The sequence below is a fragment of the Anomalospiza imberbis genome, chromosome 4, assembly GCF_031753505.1.
Source record: "Anomalospiza imberbis isolate Cuckoo-Finch-1a 21T00152 chromosome 4, ASM3175350v1, whole genome shotgun sequence".
In the NCBI taxonomy this organism is placed as follows: Eukaryota; Metazoa; Chordata; class Aves; order Passeriformes; family Viduidae; genus Anomalospiza; species Anomalospiza imberbis.
This window is the reverse complement of record NC_089684.1, coordinates 36,012,354-36,020,036: the sequence shown is the minus strand read 5'-3', so window position 1 is coordinate 36,020,036 and position 7,683 is coordinate 36,012,354. Positions and strand designations below refer to the sequence as shown.

Genomic DNA, 7,683 nt, shown 5'->3' with positions numbered 1-7,683 from the left:
AGGGCAAAAGAACCCCTAAAACTGGTTGAATTTTACACATAGTGCCTTCTGTTTCCCTTTCACAGTGATGCAGCATGGTGTCTATGCAGCTGTGAGAAATCTCTGCTTTGGAGCCGTGCCAGTCCTGCTGCAGCACAGTTTTGGGTAAATAAAGTCCACGTGCATCCCTCTATCCAGATGTCCTTTTGCTTTACTTACACTGAAAATGTTGGAGATGCAATAAAAGTTTATCTCCCTGCTGATGAAGATTTAGCACAATATCAACATTTATTCTAGCAATTCAGTGCTCAGTGGGCATTTTAAATTATCTTTGCAAAAAGATGATGCTGAGATTGCCATGCCTGGAAAAATTGAGGATAATTCTGGATTTGTGTTTGTACCAATTCAGAATGATGTTCTACCAGTTGTGCAGTGTAATGCAGTTGTATTTTCTTTGAGTGGCTGCACATACCTGTGTTATTGCTGCAGATCTCTCTTCTCATTTTCTTTTGGACTAGCACCAGAAAATGGTTCTGTTGTAGTAGCAGTGATATCACCTGTAAGAAGGATACCTTGGGCTGCAGGTTTTTTTAACTGAATCATGTTGCTTTCACAGTCTACAATTTGCCCTTAATCTAAAGGTTGTTTATCATCCACCCTGGACCCTTCTTTTTATCTTGTTTTTTTGGCCCAAGAAAAGATCAACTTAATGATTTTTTTCTCTTCTGTATATGAGCATAATTTTATATTTATATACATATATATGTATTTTCTAAAAAAAAAAAGAAATATTTTAATTTTGTTCTAATACTTCCTCAAAATTGCACTTTCAAATACTATTTTTTAAATCCAGTTTAGCTAATGCAAAAAAATTAATTTTTTTGGGTTTTTTTTTTTTTTTTTGATTTTTAGGAGAAGACACAAATCATTATAACTTAGGCAAATTTAGAACAAAACCAAACCAGAGTCTTCCCACCAATGAACTCCCAACTTGGTGCTTGAACTGTAGTTCATGTGAAGGAGAAGCAGCTTTGATTTTCTTACTCATAGGCTAGTGCATAGCAACATTCAGACAAAATCTCTCTCTGTGAGAGGTGAGGAGTACTGAACCTTTATTTTGGTATTCAGGTGTCATGGATTTCATTGTCTTCTTTAAGGAGAAAGGCTTGTAAGCTTTGCTTTCATCTTTGCCTGCTGAACTTTTAGCTTTTGGGTCTCAATTACTTGCCATTCTGTAAGCTTGCATGAATTCTGTAGGCTTACATCATTGATGCCATTAATTAACTTGTCTTTCAATGAATTTAGCTGCCCTGTTGTCTCATCTCAGGCCTTTTACCATGTTTTATGGCTGAGATGAAAACACCAGATTGAAGATAACCCTTATTTTAGGAGTGTCATCATTATTTTTTTCTTTTTAGCTTTGTTTGCCTAAAACCTGCAATCAGACATCCTTGCTAGGGGGGAAAAAAAAGTGTTTATTTCTAAAAAGAAAGCTCCGAAATTAAATTTATCTTTTTGTGATCCACTTTGTCACTTTGATATAAATTTCTTGGGCTTTTCCAATCCAGATTTTTCCTGATTAATTAGTTGCTGTCATCTTTGTTTTCTTGGAAAGAACCTGAGTTTTCAATTTGGTGGCACATGGATGAGCAGTGGTGTTGTGCACGATCTTACAGACCAGAATTTTTGGCAAGCTTGGACACTAATGTCTTGACATACTAAATTGTGGGTTACCTTCAGCTAAAGCAGTGAAATAGGAAAAGCATGGTTGAAACCTGCTTCCATTGGAGTAAAAATATATGGCTTGTTCAGGTGCACCAAAATACAATCAGATAAATTAATATTTCTATACACTGGAACTGCTTCATCCAAACTAAACAATAATATTGCATTTTAAGCTTCTTTAATGCCTTAGCTATCTGTGGTTAATTTATAGATAGCTCACTGGGACACAGGTTGTATGCTGGGATGACTAGACAAAACACTGACACTTCTAAAGACACCTTTCAAGTGAAAGTGTGGATGTTTCTCTTGTCTTTTGAGACTGTTTCCTCCTTTTTTAAACTAAAAATTTCACTTTAGATGAACGACAAGGATATATTTTGGTTAAATCACTGTAATAGCACTGAAAAAAAATTACTCCCTTTAGGGTATACCTGAATACATAAATACAAAAAAGGCAGGCCCAAGCAACAATTTTAATGCCAGCATGTTTTTTTTGAGCTGAACAAAGCAAGAGCATATGTAGGTGCTTATAGTGGTGATACGCTGCAATGGGTTAGTAATGAGACTTTTCGAAAGGAAGCACTAATGTTTATGTTTTCCTGAACCATAGTCAACAAAGTTGTAAACATTAGTGTCTACACACAGCTCCATTACAAAATATGCTGATTTTTCCTGTCTGATCTGCCTCCTGCTGAGTTAAAGAGGCAGCTTTTAGGTCAGCATACAAAAACCCTCATGCTATATACATTTATTTAATGTCTTTATTGCTAAAATCTACCTACGTTTATTAATTCTTTTTGTTGGTAGAAAGTATCCTGAATAAAATTCTTCTCTCCTTCTGTCTAATAGAAATAAATTCTGAGGTTCTCTTGTTTAACTGTGCAACCTCTTGCATCAAGATTAAACACTTTGTTTTGTCCCCAGGCAGTTGTATATTTATTACACTTGAGGCAGTGCTATTTGAAATAAATGGAATTGAAAGATCCTGAGAAATGGTTTCTGAAACACATATATTGAGTTATTCTCTCCTATGTGAGCACAAAATGCTTCTGATGTGTCTCCCTGCACCCTTGCAAAGGAAAATAGCTGATATAAAAATATCACATGATGGGGATGGTGAAAAGGTAAGCACTTTTATCTTTAGTCACTGAGGCTTTTTGCTGCTTATTGTCCTGAAAATAATTAGGGTATCTTTATGAAATGTATTACTATTCACTAAAGATAACATAGGTAAGGACATAATAAAGGACAAAATAAAAGATAAAAGGAAAAAGTCTCTCATTTTCTGACTCGAAAAGTACAATATGAAAACAAAACAAAAAAAAAAATCCACGGCTTGGAAATAATCTTAAAAACTTCTCAAGATTCAGATATATATTTTGGGCTGGTGACAGGGCTTATCTCTTCTCCCTGATCAAAATAATAAATGCACGCCAAGAGAAAAAGTTCTTTTATGTTATAAGGAAAACAATTTCCATGTAGCTTTTGTGTGTGTGTACGCATATTCATAAAATATGGATTAGCACCACTAGGTATTCAGCTAAGTAAATATTCATAAAATAAAGGTGAAATTGATATGCATTTCCCAATAGAGAGGAATAAGCATATTTTCATTTCTTAGTAAAACATCAGACTAAAGGGATAGAAACACTTTCTTTTGCCTGGACATGTTTTATTCCTCATTCTCATTGTGTTGGTCCTGCTGGCAAAGATTTCCTGACATTTTGAATAAATAGTATCGCTAATATTGCTAAATGTAGAAGAATCAGGTCTATTGTTTAAAACATAAAATAAAAAGACATTATGGATATTTTTTTTTCTTTGATTCTAGATTTTGTCTTTGGGATGCATTAAAGTTGCACATTTAAGTCCTTTTTTATATATATGAGAGATAGATATGCCTTTTTTACTAAAATCTTATACTCTCAGAAGTGTAGGTTCTGGAGCCTTGTTAGTAATATGTGCTAACAACTCTTGGAGGACCCAATAAATAAGATATGTGCTGCAGTCTAGAACTGTATACTTGTAGGTATTCCTGATGGCTTTCTTTGCAGTACACATGATCATTTAGAGTAATAGAATGGAACTGTTTCTGAATAAACTGAAAATTAAGTGGATGTTCTAAAGCTCTACCTGAGAGGTCTCAAGAACAGGTCTATTTCAAGCAACCTGTTGAATCAGGGAAAATTACATGTTCAAATGCAAACAGGCAAAAGTTTTAAAAAAATCAAATCCTTGAAGTAAAGCAGAATGCAAATAGGGTTTTTTTTCCCTGTTGATTTCATTTAATGTGTAAAGATTTAGCTTAGGCTCCTGTGTTTCAGAAACAGAATGTTTCAAACCCAAAGTTGAAGAATATGTCTTCCTAGAATTAGTATTTGATATAAAATAGATTTGGAATGTGTCTTGTTCTATGCCAGAGTTTCTGTTTATATGGATTTTTTGTTTCAGTTGGGCCTGTTTGTAGAAACTATTTTACCCCCTTCTTCTGTTTTGCCCTTCTGCTTGGGTCAGTTGGGTCAGTTCTCTTTCCAGGCTGGGGAGATGGGCTTGCTTGTGCATGTACAGAGTAGACAGCTCACATCCTCATCCCTCTCTGCTGTTGTGGTGTTTTGTTCTTTGAACACAAACAATACTTTCCAACAGCAGCCATATATTGGGCAGCCAGGAAATATGATGTCTTTGTACTACTCCTTTTATGGGCTTTGCTGATTTATGCATTTATTAATGTATGGGCTATGTGTGTTCAGTAGTGTAATTTCAGTGTGTTCATTGCCAGTGAGGAAAATAAAAATGAAACTGCTGTTGGCAACTGGCATGGAGCTGGGGTGAGCCAGTAAATATATGTTATGTATTTAAAGGATATTTTTTTAATTTTAGAGCTGTTAGAGGAAAGATGAACATTGACATATAGTTTGAAATTTTTTCTAAATTAGGTCATCATCTGCATGCCACTGATCATTTTCACATGCTGAATAAATTAGAACCGTCATAAATGATGGCCACAATCTCCACTAACAGAGCTTGTTGATACCTGCTTGTTGAAGTCTATTATTTAAAATAATTCCTTTGGCTTTGTCAATGTTTACACAGGCCAGCGTCTTAATGTTGATTTAAGGTTATCTCTATGTTCCATAACTAGAATGCAGAACATTTTTATTGATTTCTTAGCCACACACTTCTACTTTACTATCCATAAATGAATTTTGATTCATAAAAGAAAAACTCTGGGAGTCAAATGTCAGCTATCATCCAATATATTGCTCTCTGCTGCAAGTAAAATAGTCTGCATCTCATCTTGAAAATATAATGCATGTAAGTCTTCTCTGAAAGAATTTCAATAAAATATTGATGTAAGCACTTTTTAAAATTTTGTTTGATAAGGTATTTTGAAGAAATGGACAACAGCACAAAACAAAGCCTGGAGTCATTCCATTTCGCATTTTGTATTATTTTGAGCTTTTCCACAAAAGATGGATGTTTTATTTGTGTTAAAGAGTATACTCTGTGGTATTGTCTTGAGTGATCTGTCTTAATAGGTTTTGTGCTGGGAGTTATGATCAAGCCTAGCAAAACCTAATAACAAACAAAACAAGTACTGTACACCCTCCTCTGGATATCACATTTGTTACTTATATCACATTCAGGTGCCCTGCTTTTAAAGAATGTGCTTCTACACAATGCTTTTAGTTTTTTCCTCCTAAGTGTGTGGCTTGCTAATATGTGTTATTAGAATGCTTTGGTTTGTTTAAAGACAAGGTGGTAATTCCATGAACAATCTAACCTGATTTTCTCTTCATACTTCACAGCCTGAAAACAGACAAAGAAAGACAGCTCATAATAAGAATTCTGATGCCACCTGGAAAATTTGGACACCATAGAAGCTAGAAAAATAACACCTTCTAGGGACTTACACACTTGGAAAAAGATGCATTGCAATTGATAAGGGGTTTTTGTGGTTCTTTTTTAGGTTTTTTTAACAGAAATCCAGATAATTGACATGTGTAACCCTCCGCTTGTCCACTGATTAAGTTGCTCCATCACAGGAGGCCTCTGGGTTGCTCAGGCAGGACTTGCCCTTGGTGAAGCCATGCAAGATGTCCTGAATCACCTCCTTGCCCTCCATGGGCCTTATTAGAGCTCCTAGCAGGATCTGTTCCTTGATGTTCCCTGGCCCAGAGGTGAAGCTGACAGGTCAGTAGTTCCCAGCATCCTTCTTTCTACCCTTTTTTAAAGATGGGTGCAGTGCTTCCCCTTTTCCAGTCACCTGGGACCTCATCTGACAGAAATCAGGTGACAGCACTTCATTCCTTTGATTCTTTTTGCAGAAAGCAAAGGAAAATTGTGTGATTTTTGTGGAAAAAATTTAAAAATGGTGATCACCAGCATTGCAGTGAATATCAAATGAATATATAATAACAGAACGTTAAGAAACAATTAGAAAAAGTGCCTAGACATTGTTAATTCATGCACTATTCATTGTACCAACATTGATCATGTGAAAGAAGTGTGGTGTTAGTTACATTTTAATCATTCAGTGTTGAAGAAGGACTAATTATTTTCAAATAGCAATGGGAAGGATCCAGTTTTATAAAAAAATCATGGAATGTCTAATTTACTCCCACAACATTTTAATAGGGGAAACATATGACTGCCATTATTTGTAGTACAATGGAGGATATCACAGAATTTTTTCATTTTTCAACTCTTACAAAGAAGGTAGAGGTACTGTTGCCCTCACAGGAGGCTGTGCCTCGTTCCTCACCATCCAGAATAGGGCTGAGCATTATGTCCCTTCCAGCCAAACTACTTGGATTTCTTCAGTGCTTCAGAAGAGTCCTGGGGAATGAGAGCAGCAGGTTACTTTCCTCATGGACTCAGGGTCAGTGAGGGATGTGCCTGCAATGGATACAACTGGACCATAAAGGGAGTAGGACTGGGTGCGTCCCTCTCCCCACTGCCCTTTTCCTCCACTGGGGAAAAAATTTAGGGGCTTCCAGTCCTCTCCGAAAAAATAAGTTGCACATATATCCTTGGAAAATCACCTCTGATCTTGCACAGGTGTACGCCTGAGAGGAAAACTGAAAGTTTGGTGCCTCCTTCATAAGAAAGTTTCTTGGGTTGAGGCTTTCTGAAGATGCTCAGATAAGGTGCTCAGGGATTTAGAACCTGGTGAAGCAGTTGAGAATTAAAGAAGCAGACACTGGCATACTTCATGGTCAAGACACCAAACTCCAAGCCCATTTGTATGTTTTGTATGTGTTAGCTCCTTGGTTTTTGTTCGCCCTTCCTCCCTTCTCTAGGCAAAGTACCTCATAAGTGCTTCCAAATGAAGAGGTGTATCTCTAGGGACTTCTCTGCTACCCAAATGCAATTCTGAGAGCTTTTCTTCCTGGAGCGACATCCTCATGGTTGGGGCTTGGCTGGCTTGCTTATTTCTGTATCTTTCCATATCTTGTGGTTTAGGAGACCTCAGATCAATTGTAATGATAACGGTCAAAACACAGAAGGACAGCTGGGTGATGAGAATCAGTGAGCTAAATCTGAGATTATTTAAATGGTAATTTCACATAAGTGAATTATGCTTGGGAAAAGCTCAAGAACATGGGTTTAGATCAGTGTAAACAAAGCCTACTGTAGCTTTTTGCTTTATACTTTGTCTATTCTGCATGTTAGAGGAAGGTAAAGATCAACCGGTAAACCACAGTAACATATACTTAGTATTGTATCAGGTTTACTTTGGTATATTGTCTTTTTTGTAACCTCTGGGTTTGGTGTATTTATGTTACTTGGGGACAAAAATAACACATATTTTCTGTGTGCGGATTGGTTGGTTTAAATCCACAAAAAAATCAACAAGTTCTTGCTTTGGTATTGGACTCTGAGTGGATGCTTTTCATTATATTATCTTCCTCAGTTTCGTACAGTATTGATGAAATTGAAAATCAGTGACCTGACAAAAACAAAATAATACAGCAT

At 36.2% G+C, this 7,683-nt stretch overlaps 1 long non-coding RNA gene across 1 annotated transcript; it reads left to right on the top strand.

Annotated features, from left to right (window-relative positions):
* The first annotated feature begins 1,778 nt into the window (after positions 1-1,778).
* On the top strand, positions 1,779-5,588 carry LOC137473398 (uncharacterized). The gene is made up of 2 exons (XR_010998764.1): positions 1,779-2,828; positions 5,514-5,588. It is a non-coding gene; the product is annotated as an uncharacterized lncRNA (long non-coding RNA).
* The last annotated feature ends 2,095 nt before the right edge of the window (positions 5,589-7,683 follow it).